The 19,868-nt window shown below is 46.1% G+C and overlaps 1 long non-coding RNA gene across 1 annotated transcript; it reads left to right on the forward strand.

The window, feature by feature from the left end:
- The first annotated feature begins 716 nt into the window (after positions 1 to 716).
- On the forward strand, positions 717 to 18,388 carry LOC149864419 (uncharacterized). Its single transcript, XR_016442508.1, has 3 exons — positions 717 to 890; positions 2,601 to 2,750; positions 15,186 to 18,388. It is a non-coding gene; the product is annotated as an uncharacterized LOC149864419 (long non-coding RNA).
- Positions 18,389 to 19,868: the final 1,480 nt, after the last annotated feature.

Below are 19,868 nucleotides of genomic sequence, written 5' to 3' on the forward strand. Positions count from 1 at the left end.
GACCTTTCTCATTGAGTGCTCTGCCAGAACTTTCCACAGGGATGTGGTGTTTATTCCAGCAGCTGCCAGAGGGGGCAGAATTTTTGGCCTTCCACAGTACACAGATGTCAACCATCTCCACCAATACAGAACCTCTCAATCATTCTGTATGCTCCAGCATCCATTATGTCTCCATGACACGGTAGCACTATGCAAGCAGTGCTGTCCCAGCGTCTTATCTGTTACAGTCCTGAAACAGCCCTAAAGTTGGAATCACATAACACAAAGGCTTACTGCTAAAAAGAGTCAGTACAGCCTCAAGCTGATTTAACTTCTCGCTGATTTCTTCTCTGAGTTTAGTGGAAAGGTGATGCATCTAAAAGCATAAAAAACCAGAACAGCTTGCTTTCAAGTAACACTGATATTTTCTTTTTGGTGGCAGATAGAAAAATTGTTGACTCTCTAAACTGAGCAAAAACCATGGCTGCCAATGTTAGAAGTTGCTTGTGGCATTTTTATAGTCGCTATCCGACTATAACCACACTAAAAAGTGTTACAAGATGCGCGTTTTTAAGTTTGCCTTATGTGTTCTCAAATGGTTACTTTATCTGGAGTGTGAGGGGTAGTCTACTCTATCCAATCCTGCTGCTGCAAAAATAGAAGGGAACAAAACCCACAAATGTAAGAGATTTCCATATTAATACATGTATCTTGTTTTCTCCAGTTCCCACCAGATCTTCTGCCTTTTCCAAGAAGCAGATGTCAAAACAGCAAAAAGTAGTTAAGGATTTGGGACTGTTCTCCAAGCACAGCCTTGCCCTATTTATGTTAAGTTGTCCCTATTTCTGAAGACAAGCAGAAGCTCCCCATTAACAGTTGACGAGCAAAGCCAAGACACTACCTTGTCACAGGTGATACAGCCCTCAGTTTTGGGGGGATTTTAAGACTCGATCCTTGCACTTAACATTCACCAAAGTAATTTTTGAAAATCTGAAATTCTGATTTTTGCTCAGTTGCAAAAAGCCTCATATGTACAGCTTTAAGCATCTTGGACAATATCACTACTCCCACCCCAGAATCAATAAAGTGTTTCATTGGCACCCTATGAAGATATGGGCTTTTGACACGTTTATCAGAAAGTACCTATCAGTCATATTAGTGACAAGACAGAATTCCTGTATACTTTGTGGTGTGCTGAACCTGGAAGGAGTGCAAGGCAGGCAAGCAAGATATATTGTACTGCTGAGAGTGCTACTAGCACTCTTGATAGTAATACTTAGCAGGAGTGTCTACATGAGACACTAAATGCGCAGTAGCCTAAAAATACCGAGCAGTAGCACGTCACAGAAGAAACTGTGCTAGCACGCTACTATTAAGCTACTGTGCAGTAGCATCACTAAGAAGATGTGAGCTGATGCTACTGTGCAGTAATGTCGTTTACTGCGCATTGATTTAGTATGTGATTATACGAGTACTAGACTTAATGCACAGTAACTACAGCCCGTTAATGAATATGTAGATGCACCCAGCCTTGATGGGACATGCTCAGCTGGAATGGATCCTGGCCAGCCCCTTACTAGCATGTTGCTTGAATGCCATCTCCAAGCCTCACTCTTCCAGCAAGCTTTCCTACCACCAGGGCAGGAGTTTGCCCTTCATTCTGAGTATAAAACTACATAAAACTGCTCTTGTATTTATCATGTATGTTTTAAAATGATGTACCCTGGTACATGAGATAGCTAATCCTGCATGTTCAGACCTGTTAGATGAATGTTACTCTACATCAAAAATGAAAAATATATTTCTCACCTCTTCAAGAACCAAACTTGTCACTGACAGTTTGCCCCATAATCCCATTTGTGTCATTTACACAAGATGCAGTAAAATATAGTCTTTGGATTTAGCAACACTGTACACTTCTAATAGCAATTGTGCCAGGGGATTTTTCCCTGCCATTTCCATATAACAGTTATCAAGAGATTGAGGCAGAGGGAGGAAACAAGAATATTTCAGTATTCTAGTTCCAATTGCATTATTTATTTATTCATTATTATGTTTTCATACTGTTTTTTATTCACTGGTTATTTCCCAGTTCCTTGCTGAAATAGCAGGAACACATCTGTCTCTTCTTCATTCGGTGGAGTCTCTTATGAGTCCCAGATTTACAAACAGTATCAGTTACATGCAGTAAACCTCACTCTTGGTCTTATTAATTACTTTCCATCTGCTTGTCCCTAAGGCATCTTGGTTAGCAGAAATATGCTGACAATCAACAGTAATGGCTTAGTTAGTTAGTTATTAAACCAAACCTTTTGCAGAGAGAGTTTCCATAAATAATTTCTACGAACAAATCATCTTCATATGGTAGCTTTGCTTTTTTCCCCTCTTTTAGAAGGCAAAGACATTTCATGAAACTCTAGAAGCCAAAGCAAAGATTCAGGCTGACCCGAGGTCCTTTTTAATCTGCTTTTTTTAAACTTGAGACCTGTTTTGATCTTATAGGTGCATTCTCTGACTGGAATAAGTGGCAGTCCAGAAATTGGTGTTTGAAGCCATGACTAGGTCTAGAATGGGAAGTATCCCTTCATTTAAATAAACATGAATATTCTTCTTTTTCCCAGGACTTTATCTTCCTTGGGGCAGCCTGCTGCTTTGGTTTCCTACAGAGAAAGAAGCGTTGAACCTGCAGTGATGAAAAGATGATTAATGAATCTCAGAACTGCATAGAACATGCAGTTTACTTGTGAGAAGTGCCCAGTGAAATGATCCATGTAAGAATTGTGGATAAATGGTGTGTGAAATGGTTGACAAATTGCCCTCATTAAGTCTTTTAAGGGTACACTTTCTTGAGAACATTGGCTTATTCACAGTATATAATGCAACTTCCACGCTGGATTTCCTGGTGTGGTATTATTTTACACTTTACTGTTCCAAGCTGTAATTAAGTCTAGCATTGTAGCTGTTCTCTCTGATGGTAATGATGATACAAAGAAGAACACTTGGAGAAAAACTGGTGGTATTGCATGAATTTATTCATTATAATGTACCATTCTGAGGCTCTCATTGCCAGATCATGTAAATGTTATCAGGTCAGTTTAGAGGTGCCTCAAGCTCATTGACAAGGAGGAACAAAGCCCTATTGATAATAAGGATGCAAAAGGAATTCACTGAGGTGACTTTCTTCCCGCAACTAACAATTTTAGACATTTTAGCTTAATTGCTTGGAGAAAGACTACCAAAAAATGAATATTGTATTGTTCCCAAAGTTTATTGTGTTCAAGCTCAGCTGTTCTTTGGCACTGACATATTCCACAGTGTAAGGCCAATAGTCAAGACTGACAGCCTTCAGTATAATACTGGTCCCACCTACTGGCATGTAGAATGGAAAAAGATGCAGTGACTCAGAGGTCTGTGTAGTGCTTTAAAAAGGAGAATGAGGGTACGCTTTTAAAATGGACTCCTGTCAGAAACAGGGCTGTGTATTTGCTTGGAACTGTGGATGTGTTCTGTTGTTCCTAGATGAGTAAAATCTGTATACCTCGAAGAGTGAAAAATTGTTTTTCCTCAGAGATATTTGGGTGTTTTTGAGATAGGGTACACGGGAGGTGGAGCCCTGTGACGATGTATCCCCTGTCAAGAGAACACTTTCCCTTTTTGTTCCACCATTCAGATTCCCTTAATTTATTTCCATCAAGGCATGGCAAGTGAGTATAAGGAAGTGGGAAGCAGCTTTCAGAAAGAGATATGGGACCAGCACACACCCTGATAGTCACCAAATAGCAAGACTGGCTCTTTTAAGTGGTGCAAGTTGGCATGTCACTTCAAGTCATAGGCACCTTGGGGGATGGGTTCATGTCTTCATGGTCAGGAATTGTTGTATGGAGTCTATGATTGCAAAGTTGTAATGAGAAAAGAAAAGGATGGAAAAAGTGGTGAACATGATTCGTATAGAAAGGGCTGCAATTAATGAGTGTGTGGTTGATGTTGTTATAGATAGATTCCACTATATCCAAGAAGCACACACAGATGTCTTGACATTTTGTAAAGCAATTTGGTCATCTTGCTAGGTTTGGCTGTCAGTAGCGCATTAAAAGTAGAGGATGTTAGGACCTGTACCCTTAGAAGGTAGGAAAGTTCACAGCAGAAGTGGGATATGGATCAGAGTCATGTTTCCTTTCTCAGCCTTCATTTCTACTCAAGAAGGATTTTTAACATCTTCAGGGCACTTTATATCTTCAAGCATGTACTGGTTACCTTGGTTATGTTTGGAAACACATACTTCATTTGGAAATATTTGTAAGAGAACAACAACAACAAAATACAAATGAAACTGTGAGGGAGGTAAGGAGCCTGTGGGCTTGGAGTTGCCCGGTCCTGGCGTCGTCGGGCAAGCCCGCCGGGTGCAGACTCAACACGCTGGGCGGAAACTCACCTCTTTCAGGGCCCTGAAAGAGAGAAGGCCCGGAACGGACGGCGGCCGCATAAAAGAGGCGCCAGAGCTGGATGAGGAGGTGGCGGGACCGGAAGAACGGGACGAAGGAGCTGCCGCCGGAGAGAGCCCATGGAGGCGGAGGCGAGCCGGCCACAGAGGCTGCAGGACCTTCTGGGGCAAGGGCAAGCCCCAGTGGGGTTGGTGAGTCGAGGGAGTCAGCTGGACGTGGCTCTGGACTGCTTAAGGCCGCTGCAAGCGGCTGGCGCCAGCAGACGGCCAGCTACCGTATAAACTGTAGGAGGGGAGCACTACCGGTGCTCCAGCAGCGTGGGGCGGCAGTGCCCCAAGAATCCCTAATCAGGGCAGAGGAGGGCCCGGAAGGGAACGAAGGTGGGGGTCTTAACCTTGTATTACCCAGGGTGACGTTGGCACGCCTGCTGGGAGGAGGCGGACCCCTCTCAAAGGGGGAATCCCTGATGGTGACTGTCAAAATAATTTGCTTCTACTAAGCGGAAGCTTGGACTGGCATCGTGACGTGGCTGGCCTAGACAGGCGGTCACGCTACTGGAGGCCTGGGCGAGGGTGTAGGGAAGGAGGAGCCCTCAGCGACGCGGGACACCGCACGCGCAGCAAGTCCCAGTCCTGGACCGACACACGCCGTACAGTCGGAACTGAACCAGAACCATCGAAGTCATTGCAGGTGAGTCAGCAGCACGTGAGAGTCAGGGAACGACCGCTGTGAGCAGGAGGCGGTCCCCGAGTGGGGGAGGAGGATCAGCGATACACAGCGGTCAACGCTGCCGACCCCCACCCACAAAAACCACCCAAAACAAACGTCTCTTCTTTGTGTGAATGATTTGCAGTATATAACTGAAATTGTACCGGGGTTATAGCAGGGGGGGAAATGAGAGCCTCCCTATGCTAGGTGTAGTTAGTTGCTGCTCTGGAATGTATGTGGGACAAGATGTGAAGGCCAGATCTGTTCCAGTCTATGGAGATTCTCCTCCAAAAGACACAGGCCTATTTGCTATCTAACTTGTTAAGTGTCCAGAAGCAAGCAGACAGCAGACTGTTCCCATGCATGACGGAAAGTGCAGATCTCCCACTCTGTGGAGGACAGATGCTCTCTGAGATGGCTGGGTTGTTCATCAGGGCAAACTGGGAGGATGAAAACTATCCCTTCCTGCTTGCATGCTTTCTAAACTAAATTCTATAGGATGGAAGTTGTTAGAGGTAAGAAAATAGCATCCCACAGGAAAGGTCCCTATATTCACTTCTGTTCTCTGATAAAAATGGCAATATGTTCTACTGATGAGGGACTATGCCATTAGGGGTTATATAGATATGCTTAGATCTTAAATAAGTGAAGACTTCTAATACCAATGTTGCCTAATTTCTGTAGGTTTGAGGTGTGGACACACAGCAATTGAAACATTCCAAAATGTCATTGATTTAGAACAGTTCACAATTGTCAGGGATCAGGGTGTGAATGTATGCAACAACTGAACTGTTCCCAAATGTCACTGATTGAAAGCTGTTTCATGATTGCTATGCATCAAAGGAGTCCACACATATGTGCCATAGCATTTCAGTTAGAACTGTCCCCTTTTATGTGCCGAAGTGATGTGGCACCAACATCTGGGCATAGGAGTGAGCACCCAGCACATCATGCCTTACAGTGGGTGACTGTGTTGCCCTGTGGGGTCAGGCCAACTCTCAGGATCTAAATATTGCGCTGTTAGACAGAAGGGTGTGACACAATTGCACATATACAAACACACAAATCAATTAGGTGCATACACACGCACACTACCACCCAGGCACATACACATCCAAACCAGCCTAGACACATTCAAGCAGATACATTATACACCCCAAAAGTTAGACACAGATCACTATTTCGCATATCATGCACACAATGCCTCAAAACACACACACATAAACAGTCAACAGTTCACACACATACAACCCACCTACACATACACACAGGTAAGTTCCTAACTTGGAAGGTACAGTGTGTATCTGTGTGCTTGGGGTACCTGGGGTAAGGTTAAGGTAAGAAAGTAGGAGTGTAGGAAGTGAAATTTGCTGGGAGAGCAAGTCATCAGGACTGCGATTAGAACCGATAGTCTAGAGGGGCCTGGGCTGAAGAACTGAGGCTGGGGGTAACTTTAGGTTAATTGATCTTAATTGATTAAAAGACAATTCCCAAAGCCTACTAGTGATGCTGGGACTGGAGCCAGAGCTACAGGGGAGCTGAAAAGGTAGGTGGGAAGAGAGAAAATGGGACTAAGGGAAAGTGTGGGTGTTAAAGAGGGGCCTGGGTGTGGGGAGCCAGAAAATGGCTTCAGGGCAGCTAGAGAAGCTGCAGGGAATGGCAGTAGGTTCTGTGAGCTGGAGAAAGGCTCCAGCTGCTGGAGAAAACTGCAGGACAGCCACGAGGAGCTGGGAAGCTGGGGGAGGGGACTACAGAAGGTGCAGGGGAAGCTTGAAAACAGAGAGATGGACAGCAGAGAATCACAGGAAAGTGGCAGGAGAGACTGAAAGGCAGCAGGGCAGCAGGAAAGCAGAGAAAGGCAGCAGAAAGTCACAGGGAAAAGGCAGTAGGAGCAGGGGGAGAGCAGAAAATTACAGGAAAAGTGGCAGGAGAGACTGAAAGGTGGCAGTGAGCCAGAAGCAGGAGAGGGAGAAATAAGACATAAGTTAGAGGGGCGAGGAGCAGAGATTAGAGCAGGGCCAAACCATAGTAAAGCAAAACCCAACTTAGGGGTCCAAATAAGAGTTTTATTACACAGACAACACACTACACAGTCCCATGAAGTTATTGGTTCTCACACACACACACACACACACACACACACAATGGCAGCAGGAGAAAGAGACTCAGTGGAAGGGCTGGAGTCCAGATGGGGAAGAGAAGCAGAGTCCAAGTCCTTGGTTGAAGAGAGGGTGGGGGGTGATAGCTACCCATCCAGGCTGGAAAGGGGTCCTTGTTCAGTAGGTATTGTCCAGAGGGGGCTCACCAGCAGGGCCTCTGGGTGGATAGGTGGCGTGGCATGGTGCTGGTCCAGATGGAGAGGGTATCCCACTGGGTCTGTCTTCACTGCCCCTTTTTACTGGAGCAGACCTTGTGTCACCCTAGTGACAGGCGGCATGCCCAGGCATGGGTCAGCCCCGGCGTACTGAGCATGTGTGCTTCATGCAGTGATATGGAGTTTCGGGTGTTTATAATGGTGGGGTACAATGGTAGAGTTGCTGGTTCTGCAGGGTCTTTTGTCTTTCAAATGCTGGGTTCTTGTCTCTGTTCCTGGGTCAGGTCAATGGTTCCTGGAAGAATCAATGTGAGGTGATGGCCCAGTCGTTACAGGCCATTCAGTAGAGGCCTGCTACCATTGTATTTCAAACACTCCCAATCATTCTCATTCATCTGGGAACCAAGTTACATGGGAGGGTATGTGACTCATACAGCTGCAACATGGGATGCCCAGGCAGAGGACAGAAGATGGAGGCTTGACATATAAAATGGAAACTTGACATGACTTTGGTTCACTTACAAATACAGGCCTAAACCATATAATATCCATATGAAACAATAAAAATCAATACGGAAATGATAATAATACAATATACAACAGTAAGAATCAGTACAAACCTAATTGTCACGGGGTCATGTAGGTGCCCCGTGACTGGGATTGAAATTGACAGAGCTGCCAATCACCAGGGCAGCTCAGGTGCCGGTTGCCAGGGCGACCAGGCGGGTCAGGTGGCCAGATGGGGGCAGGGCCGGGCCTTTATAAACACCCCAGGCCGGAGCCTGACCAGCAGTTCCCCTCTGGCAGCCGCAGGAGCTGGAGCTCTGTGGATGAGCTGAGCAGCCCGGGTCAATGGTCACAGCCTGACCACTTTGACTGGCTGTGGTGATGCAGGGGAGAGAGAATGCTAGAAGAGGCCACGACTAACAAGCTTTGGGGTTATAAGCCGGTAGGCTTCTGGTTATGTTGCAGCTGCTCGGCTCATGGTTTGTGTTATGGTTATACCGGAGGACCGGGTGAGGCTGTAGGGGTGAGAGGAGGCCTCACGGGGGCTCCCCAGTAACTTGGGGGTTCCCGGTGCCCAGCACGGGCACAGTGCGTAGTGCCACTGTGGGCACAGCACGAGGAATGCCGGAAAGGTGCTCGGGGTGTGGGGTTGTAGCCCCAGCTGCGAGAGGCACGGCACAGGCCCCAGAGGGGGCGAGAAGCACGTGAAGTGCGGCAAAGGCTCCACAGAGTGCGAGGAGCGTGAAAGACCCGAGAGACCGGCCCTGTGGGGCGGAGCCTGGGCATGGCAAGCTCAGAGGTGCCGGTAGCGGGGTGCAGATCGCAGCAGTGGCCCAGGGGCGCCGGTATCAGGGGCAGGTTGCTTAACCGACTCAGGGGCGCCGGTTTCAAGGTGCAGGTTACTTAACTGGCCCAAGGGCGTCGGTATCAGGGTGCAGGTTGCTTAACTGGCCCAGGGGCGCCGGTAAAAGGGCGACAGGCGCGTGACCAACCCAGGGGCGCCAGTAGAGGGGTGCCAGTGGCATGGTAGGCCCAGGTAGATCGGAGAGGGGCGCCGGGGAGTAACAAGCCCCAGGGGCGCCAGAGAGGTGACAAGCCTGGGGGTGCCAGAGAGGGGCACCAGGGCAGGACGAGCCCAAGGGGCGCCGGAGAGGGCACTGAAGGGCAAGGGACCCAAACAACGTCCAGGAACAGCTGCGAGGCTTGGGGCGTGCTGAAGGGGAGATAGGAGGCACACATTGCCCTTAAGGCAGGGGTGCGCTGAGGCACCCCATACGGAGTAGGGGTAGTAACACTCACACCGCTCACCAGGGGATAAAGGCAGCCTCCCATCTGAACTAATTGTCATCAAAGACGTGGCGGGTGAGAACCAGAAGGTGCTGAATTACCTTGAGTGATGGTAGGGGGCGCTAGGGAGTACACGGCCACCCCTAGGCCCCACGCCCTCACAGTAATAATAATACAATATAAAACAGTGGATATCCAAAACCAAAAAATTGCTACCAAAATAAAAATGTTAAAGGTTATCCTAAGTCTGAACTCACTTATGCTTGTCTATAAGGAGTAGAGAGGGAGAGAAAGAAAAAAACCAGAAATAATTGGGGAAGGGAAGGGAATGGATTTTTCTTTATATTTATATTTTTATATATATATATATATATATATATATATATATATATATAAAGAAAAACTAGGGGGTTTGCTACAACTGGAGGGGGCAGGGGCAGAGAAATACTTGCAGCCGTGTTTTGGGGATTCCAGGAGGTGGGAGTTCACTTTTCTGCTTCCTGTTCTCACCTAAACTTGAGTTCATAATGTTTAGTAGCCTGCACTTGTCTGAAGTCTGCAGTGTGTTTATATAGCAAAAGTTTATTTTCTCTGTCTTAAGGTATGAAATTATATTAAAAGTGATCAAAATACTATTTACTAAAGCTTCTTTTTATAAGGAATTGTGGTAGTTGTCATAAAGGGATGTAATCAGCAGTTCACATTAAAAAGGGGTCCTGACAGTGAAACTTTTGAAAATTATTGTGCTAAAATATTTTTATTGGTGTTATGGATAAAGGAATTTCAATACCCTGGAAATGAAGTTATATGTGCTGTGTATGGTGTCAATGCATTACATAATAATCATGGGAGGGCTTGTGTTCTGGGCATGTTGTCATTTATTAATCAATGTAGGGGGAAAAAAACAGAGGCTTAGCAGTATAGAGAAAGTGAATCCTATGAGAAATTCTATCAAAAGTTTTAAAAAGCCCTTGAAGGGAAGTTGGAACAGAATGTGCTATATCAGAACCAACTAACTTCAGGATGGCTGGGAGCCACACACCACAGTGGCCATGAACTGCAGGGATTGCATGCTGCATACGCTCCTTGGAATCTCTGCCACTTGAGCAACACAAGTCCCGCTGAGTCACCCTGCTTCTTCCCTACCCAGCCCCACCACAGCTGGCACTGCCATATGACCTTTTCTCCCTTCCTCCTGCACCATTTCTGAAGGGAGTCTATTCCAGGTCTTCGGGGCTCAGACAGTAAAGAAATTTTTTCTTACGTCCAGCCTAAAACAGTGTTGGAGGAGTTTATGACCACTGGTCCTTGTTTTTCCTTGGAGAAAGCCAAGGTTTTGTTTGCTTTGCTGTGACATCGCATTGGTGGCTCATGTTCATCTTGTGGTCAATCATGACCCCCAAGTCTCTTCCAGCAGTGGTGCTAGCAAGTGTAGCACTGCCGAGCCTATAAGTATGCTGTGGGTTTGTGTCTACCCACTTACTAGGTTTATCCAAGTCAGCCTGGATCACTAGCCTGTCCTCAGGTGTGGATGCTATGCCCCAAAGTTTAGTGTAATTGGCAAACTTAGCAAGTGCACTTCTGACACAAATGTCCACATCATTGATAAAGATGTTAAAGAGAACCGGTCCAAGGACAGAGCCTTGGGGGATGCCAGTGGTTGCGGAGCACCATAATGATTCACTACCATTGACCGCTACTCTCTGGGTCTGACCTCGGAGCCAATTTCCCAGTCTGTGGTGTAGCCAAGGCCACAGTTAGCCAATTTTTCCATGAGGAGGTCATGGGACACCAGATCAAAGGCTCGTCAATCTCTTCTCCCTTGTTCATGTGATATGTCACCTGGTCATAGAAGGAGATGAGATTGGTTAATCAAGACCTACCGATGACAGACCCATGCTGGGTATCCCTCAAGATGTTGCCCTCAGCCAGCTTATCCAGAAGGGTCTCCTTGATAATTTTCTCCTGAATCTTACCAGATATTGAGGTCAAGCTGATTGGCCTCTAATTCCCAGGATCTACTTTCTGCCCTTTCTTGAAGATGTGTTCAAGATGCCCAGAACACAAGCCCTTTCTGCCCTTTCTTTTACACTGCCAATACCACACTGGCCTTCTTCCAGTCTTCAGGTACTTCACCTGAGTGCCACGAGTTTTCAAATATTTTTGCCAATGGTTGGGCTATGACACCTGCCAGCTCCTTGAGTACTCCAGGGTGTATTCTTTCCTGGAAATTATAAAGGTTTTGGCAAACCACCAGATGGCAGCTCTGAAAATAAAGCAAGTTGAGTCCTTTGGCCTTAAGCTGGGTCACTGAGTCCCCAATGGTGTCTTTACATGTGCTCCAAGGTGGGGCGCTTTAGAGCAGCTCCAAGAACTCTTTTAATGAATGTGCCTGCAGTATATTATGTGTATTCAGTATCCCATGCTTCAAATGGCAGTGGGAACACTTTAGCTAAAGCTCATTCGAGCTGTAGTTAAAGCTCTGCCACCACCATTTTGAAGTGTGGGGATGCTGAATGCATGTGATGCGAAGTCTGCTGGTTAGCATGCTCCAGCATGACTTGATTAACTGAGTCAGCTCCAATGTGTGCTAATTTAGTACATGTCAGAGCAGACATCTGGCACATATATACGTGCCCTAACTGACTAGAAAAAAGGATCTCTACCAGCTTTGGAAATCTGGGGACCCCAGCAGAGCAGGTCATGAATCATCTCATATATGAGAGAGGCTAGCAAGGTTGATTGTAAAGTATACATAGTGAATTGTTTAACTTACCAGGCTCTAAGTTCCATATTCCTTACAATTCAAGAGGAAGATGACTTGCCTTAAGAAGGTAAACACTAGTGATCTTAGCACAGTTCTTGTGTTTGAGAGCTTTTAGTGTCCTCTGATATATAATTACTGAAGACAAGAGAATAATTTAACCTAGTGTACTTTTTAGTGATCTGTTTGAGAGTTCAGACTTGGGCAGAAGGAAAGGAAAGAGAATCAGGAAGTGAAGAGAATAAAAGTCAATGAATTTTGTATTCCACGGGCAGAATCAGCATCTGTTTTGGAATTAGTGATGTTAGGCATACTTCAAAATACTAAAATTTACATTAAAACACAGCAACCATACATTATAATGACCAACATTCCTTTTGACATCCTCACTCAACAAGCAAACTATAGTGTCCGTGATTCAACAAGATACCTAAACATGTGTGTAACAGGGAACCCTCGACCTGTTAGTAAGAGGCAGGGCTGCCCCTTTAAGACCCAAGTCTACAGGAACACCAAGCACCAGGAGGGTAAGAGTTAATAGCCCAACCACCCAGCCAGTCAGCTGACAGGAAACAGATAGGCCTCTGGACACACATAAACCCCAGGCCCAAGGCTGGCAGGAGGAGGTCTCTGGCAAATGGCCAGGGAAAGAGTGCTTCTACATGGCAGAACTACACAGGAATGCTGTGGCTGCTGACCAGACTGTTGCTATGGCTAATGAGGCTCCAGGAGTCTACAAAGTACTCAGAACCAAGGTTCCCTCCAAGCTGCATGCGTGCGCAGCTGCGCATGCTTTAAAACCATGCCGCACACAAACTTATTAATGCCACGCACCTGCCTGTTGAGGAGCTGAGCTGTGGCTTCCCCAAGAGGAGTTGGGCAATGAGCTGAGTCCGGCAGAGGCACCAAAGCCAGCGTGGGACACTTACTGGAGGTAAGCTCAGGCAGCATTTCCTCCTCAAAGCCATGTGGTCCTGAAGGTGAAGCAGGGCTGGGGCTGGGGACTGGTGCCGGGGAACTGCTCTGCTTCACAGCCTTGGTGTGATGTGCCTCCCCACTCCCAGAGGCATAGCGAGGCAGGGGTCGGTGCTGGGGCTGGCGTGGACTCTGCCGGCACTGAGAAACTGCTTTGTTCCCCAGCCCCAGTGCCACATGCCTCCTCACTCCCAGAGGCGAGGCAAAGTTGGGGCTGGGGCCAGGAGACTGCTCCACTCCCAGTGGTGAGGCAGGGGTTGAGGGCTGGCACTGAGGAACTGTTTCGCTTCTCAGCCACGGCGCCATGTGCCTCCTTGCTCCCAGAGGCATGGCAAGGCAGGGGCTGGGAAACTGCTCTGCTCCCGGAGGCAATATGGGGATGGGGGCTGAGGTTCCTGGCTTTGAGGAATCAAAATTCTCCAGGAAATCTGGTACCTGCTTGTTGATGTCTTGGGATAAGAGCCTGCTCCATAGTAAGAGTATTTAACTGTCAAACAGAACGAGCTATATATAATTTTTGGAGCTGGCATGGGAAAGCCTTCACTGAAATAAATAGGAGGTAGATCCTGCCTTTACTATTTTTACATTGCCAATATGTGACATAAATGGTGTAGTAAAGCTAGAAATGATACAAATTAATGATATTAAAATAAGTTTAGGGAAATACAGCAAGTTACTATTAAAATTCATGTGCATATTTAAATAAAGAGGAGCTGTATCTGAGTGACAACCTTTGGTTGTTATCTTGTCACCATCAAAAACAGGCATGTTAATAAGTAAAAAGAAAATGAGTTAAGATTAGTTGGAGAGGGTCTTGGAGCTTCAATGAGATGGGAGTCCAAGATGGGTGGTCATTCCTTAAGAAGACTATCCTCCAAGCTCAAAGGGAATCAGTCCCAATGTGTACCAAGGGGGCAGGAGTGCTAAAAAGCCCCCAAAGCTCAACAGAGGCATCCAGGAATGCCTAAGGGCAAAAAAGGAGGAGTACAAACAGTGGAAGCAAGGGGCTGTCCCCAAAGAGGATTACACCTCCATTGCTCATGACTGCAGGGAGGCTGTTAGAAAGGCCAAGGCAGAGATGGAGCTGGGGCTAGTGACCAGAAGTAGGGATAACAAAAAGTCCTTTTTCAAATATGTAGGGAGTGTGGCGTCTTTAGTGGGCGTGGTGAGTACCTCACCATTCCCCTTTACCGGAGCACCCCTCAATTCACTTGCCACGAAACACCTTGTTGTGCATCTGCAGGTCTATGGAGGTGATCCTTCCCCTCTATGCGGCATTGGTCAGGTCACAGTTGGAGTACTGTGTCCAGTTCTGGGCACTGCACTTCAAGAGGGATGTGGCTAGCAATGAGAGGGTCCAGAAGAGGACTACTCACATGGTCAAGGGGCTAGGCCCTAAAAAGAGAGGCTAAAGGGCCTGAATCTATTCAGCCTCCACAAAAGAAGGCTGAGAGGGGATCTGATGACTGTTTACAAACTCACCAGGGGAGACCAGCAGAAATTGGGTGAGGCTCCTCTCCTGGGCACCACCGGGGTTTACTAGGAATAATGGCCACAAATTGTTAGAGAGAAGGTTCAGGCTGGACATCAGGAGACATTATTTTACAGTTGCCAGGCTCTGGAATGGACTCCCAAGGGAGGTGGTGCTTTCTCCTACTGTAGGGGTCTTCAAGAGGAGGCTGGACAGATATTTGGCTGGGATGTTACGATCCCAGCATTCATTCCTGCCCGGGGCAGGGGATCGGACCTGATGATCTGTTTAGGTCCCTTCTGACCCTAAGCACTACGAAACTATAAAAATATAAAAATGAATTCCAAATGAATCCAATCCTCTACTCCCTAAAATGCATTCACTGCAGAAATAAAAGCAAATTTCAAATCTAAACAAAGACCATTGTTTATGGCCAAGGTTCCCTCCAAGCTGCACTCCTGGAGGCGAGGTGAGGGCTGGGTCTGGCATCAGTTTTTACCCATTTAGCTATGTTTTAGCTGTTTAGTGGTTTGTCTTTATTGTCACTAGTTTATGCATTTGAATTAAAAGTATTAAACAGAAAAAGAAGTTGCAAATGGTGCTGTTTTTGTTAGAAGCATCCTAAGCCGTGTAACCTTGAGTTTTGGGATGCTGTTTACAGCTATGTTGGACTAAGGGCATAAGCAGACAAGGTGCTTTGGGTAAATTAGCCTTTAGCTGCTTTTTCTGTCATTCTAGGAAGGCAGATCTTCCCTGCAGCAAGGATCTTTATATTCATTTTACAATGTCCAAGCATAAGTGGGAAGAGGGTGAATGCAGTGGACCAGCTAAGAAGAGCTGCTCGAGATTCAGAGAAGACTGGTTGAAGGAGATGTTTGAAATCAACATACCACATGCATCTGGTTGGCAGCGCATAAGTCTTGGAGATGTTTTCCAGTATTGTGAAAGCGGGGATGTCCTGTGTACCATCTGCATGCGTGCAGGAGCCAACAGCAAGTGGGCGACCAGAAAAAAATGGGGTAACTGGAAATTAGACTATTTGAAACACCATTTGACACAGAAGATTCACACAGATTCTGTGATGAAACTATGCAACCAAAGCAGAGGAATCCTGAAAAGTTTATTTTCTGAAACACACGAGACACGGGAAAATAGGATAGAACTGTCTGAAAGGAAGTGATCAATGCCAAAGAAGTCAAAATGTTGTTTGATAATGTTCTCCTCGCAGTGAAGTTAAACTTTTTGATGCTATCAGTGCAGGAAATCCAGTCATATTGGCAAATATGTTATAATTCCTGAAAGCTGGAGAAGTAAAAATGATGCATTTGAATTTATTGACTGCATAAATTCTGTAATTCATCAGGAAGTACTGAATGAAATGCATATATCGTAATTCCACATTTTGATAGTTGACAAGAGCACAGATATTTCTGTTAGCAAAATGTTAATACTGTATGTAAAATTTCAGACTATGTATGATTTCACTCATCAGACCAGGTTTGCTGGAGTTTTAAAGCTGACAGCTTGTGTTAGCTCTGCTTTGGAGTAGCAATTAGGCAATTTTATGTTGACAGCAACTTAGATATGCAAAAGATGGTAATGTTCACCTCTAGTGCTTCAGTAATGCCTGGTGTGGCTGCAGTACTTCACCAGTCTATTCCACATCTGCTCAAGCAGCACTGTGTGGCACATTGGGAAGACTTGGGGATTGATGATGTTTGAAAAGACATACCTTTGATGAGATGCAATGAAACTCTACTATGGACCATATACACACTTTTTAGTAGGTCCTCTGTAAAAAAAATCTAAATTTGAAGAACTATCTAAGGCTGCTGCATGTGAAACAGTTTCATTTAGGCCACTGAATGAGGTCAAACGGCTCTCTAGACATTTTGCTGTTAGTGCCTGGATGAAGAATTATACTGTGTTGTACTGTGTTTCAGCACAAGTGGCTGAAAACAATGACCCAATTCACAAATACCGCTTGAACAAATTGCGGAAAACAGTATCATGTTGCACTGGCCATACTAAATGATGTCTTAGGCGAACTGGCTGAGTTGTGCAGAATGCTTCAACGGAGTTCACTAACAACAGTAGAAGCATTCCAGTTTGCCAAAGCTAGAACTGCCAAACTTCGTTTGCAGTATCTTGGTGAGGCGACATTTTTCTGAAGATGTTCATACCTTGCTATCATCATTTGAGTTACCTGTTGACACTACATCAGTTATTCAATTCATTAAGTACACATGACCACATGGACAACAGATTTCCAGAAGGCGAGTTGAAAGAATGATCAATTTTTGATAAGGATTTTTTTTCCTCTTCATCAGACAGGAATGCTCTTTTGGGCATGAGGAGCTGAAAACATTGGCAAAAAGATATAGCACCTTGCTAAACAAATCTGTAGCAACTTTTAAGAGGACCTATGCAAACAATATGTGGACTTTAAATTAACTGTTAGTGAGAAAATGAAAACTGGGGCAATAAAGACCTTTGAAGACAAGGTCACCTACATACTACAACAGGGACAATTTAGTGAACTGTCATTACTTGTTGACATCTGTGCAACTTTCCAAGCATCTAGCGCGGATTGTGAGAGGGGGTTTAGCTTCATGTCAGACCAATTTAGCTCCTGTCAGACCAACCTGATTGCCTTCTACGATCAGGTCACAAAATGATTGGACACAGGTGTCGCTGTGGATGTAGTCTTTCTGGACTTCAGGAAGGCTTTTGACACTGCCTCCCACCCCATTCTCATTGAAAAGCTAGGTGACTTTGGCACTGATGCCTACACAGTCAGACAGATAGCAAATTAGTTGAGGGGCCACACTCAGACAGTGGTGGTGGATGGGTCATATTCGACCTGGAGGGATGTGAGCAATGGAGTCCCCCAGGGCTTGTTCCTTGGGCCCACACTGTTCAATTTCTTTATTAGTGACTTGGACAAGGGGATGAAAAGCACCCTGTTTAAATTCATGGATGACACCCAAGATTTGGGATGAGGTGGGCATGCTAGAAGGGAGGGACAGGATATAGCTGGATCTGGACAGGTTATAGGGGTGGGCAAATGAGAATAGGATGGGATTCAATATTGACAAGTGCATGGTGCTGTACTTGAGCAGTAAGAACCAGCAGCATACCTATTGGCTGGGGAACTCTCTTCTCGAAAGCACAGTGTCAGAAAGAGATCTTTGAGTCATTATTGATTCCAAGATGAACATGGGCCGCCAATGCGAGGACATGGTCAGTAGGGCTAACTGTACCTTGTTGTGCATCCACAGATGCATCACAAGCAAGGCCAAGGAGGTGATCCTCCCCCTCTGTGCGACACTGGTCAGGCTGCAGTTGGAGCATTGCATCTAGTTCTGGGTGCTGCACTTCAGGAGGGATGTGGACAGCATTGAGAGGGTCCAAAGGAGGTCTATTAGTATGATCTGAGGGCAGCAGGGCAGATCCTACAAGGAGAGGCTACAGGACCTTAACCTGTTCAGTCTTCACAAGAGAAGGCTGAGAGGGGACCTGGTGGCCATCTATAAACTTACTAGGGGGGACCAGCAGGGAATGGGAGAGACCTTGTTCCCTCAAGCGCCTTCTGGAGTAATAAGGAATAACGGCCATAAGTTGTTAGAGAGTAGGTCCAGACTAGACATTAGAAGGCACTACTTCACAGTCAGGGCAGCTAGGATCTGGAACCAGCTTCCAAGGGAAATACTGCTGGCTCCTACCTTGGGGGTCTTTAAGAGGAGGCTTGATGATTACCTAGCTGGGGTCATTTGAGCCCAGTTTTCTCTCCTGCCCTGGGCAGGGGGTCAGACTAGAAGATCTGCAAGGTCCTTTTTGACTCTACATCTATGAATTCATGAACACAAAAAATACAAAATCTAGAAATTGTTTAGAAGTTGATAATCTGGCCAAGCTGATGCGAATTAAACTTCATTTAGCCTCAGGAAAGTCTGTCAACCTGAATACTGTATATTCTGTTTGGAAAACAGAAAAAGGTAGATGGGAGTCACTTTGATAAATAAAGGTTATAGTATCACCTTTTGTTGTTACACTGTGGGGCAGACCGAAGTGGTGCACACCGAAAGGGGGAGGTGGGACCAATTTGGGAACAGACTGAAGCGGTGCGCTCATGGACCACTACACCTTAGAGAGAGCATTGCTCAGAGCTGGGCAGTACTCAATACTCAAGGAGTAGCTTGGGGTTTTTAAGGAGCCAGAGTGTGGCTTGTAGGACTTCTATTACATTATAGCCCAGGGGCTCATATTTATCTTATTGTTTTATTTGGTGGACTGGGCTGAAGCAATTTGGGGAGGAGGAGGCCTCATTGGGGAACACTACTGTGCAAAGCCCCAGTGCCAGGGGATGCAGCAACAGGGGGAATTCAGACCCCAGTGCCTGGGGGCACAATGACAGGGGGTGATCAGACCCCAGCACCATGGGGTGCAGCAATAGACAATGATCAGACCCCAGCACCAGGGGGTACAGCGCCAGGAGGTGCAAAGACAGGGGGCAGACCCCAGTGCCAAGAGGCACAGTGCCAGGGGGCACAGCGACAGAGTGAACAAATCCAATGCCCTAGGGTACAGGTCAACATTTATATACCACCTGCAAAGCATGGGCTACTGTGTAGGAGAGGTTTGGAGTGGTGGATAGTGACCCCTAGCATTGGGGTAGTAAATGGGCAGCCTCCCACCTGGGTAACATCATAATTATTGTTCCACCAAGGCATGACAGGCAAAAAGGTTTGGTGGGTAGCCCAGAGACAGGGGGTCAGGCCTACGTTAGACAGGACCGAGGATGGACCCCTGTCACAATATGTCTAACATTTGGCATGTTTGTGATGCTGTTGATGAAGTGGGACTGCTGAAATATTTAGGTATATATAAAGTTCCTTGCTGAATGATGTGACCTAAGTGAGAAAAATGCTAAAATACACTATTCCTCCAACCCATAAGATGTTTTCTAAAGTTAGAAGAATGTTCTATTGCAAATTGACCAGAAGAAAAAGCCACCAATGTAACTGGTGCCCCTGTCTCTCACCCAGAATAGGTGCTCCATCATCAGTACTTCCTTTCACCAGTCAGTATTGGAGGCCTTCACATCCTTTTGGAACATTCTGACTACCTAACCTGGACACCTGTGCACTATCATCACCAGGTATCTTGTAGGGCTGTATGGAATGCCTGCTTTTCACTTTGATTTCAGATCTGGCATTTTGGAGGGAGAATGATTCATTTTGGTGTTTTAAACCACTGTTCCATTTCATTTTTGGCCCCCATAGGTTTTGTTTTGGAGCTGTTTCGGAATTCCAATGGTGTTTCGACCATAGGCTATAATGGGGAATCACAAAACTGCCTATAACTTAGTAATTTATTGCTTTATTCAGATGAGACTTGCAGAGATGGTAGCCCCTGCTG

The sequence above is a fragment of the Crocodylus siamensis genome, chromosome 5, assembly GCF_052110815.1.
Source record: "Crocodylus siamensis isolate JL-2025a chromosome 5, ASM5211081v1, whole genome shotgun sequence".
NCBI lineage: Eukaryota > Metazoa > Chordata > Crocodylia > Crocodylidae > Crocodylus > Crocodylus siamensis.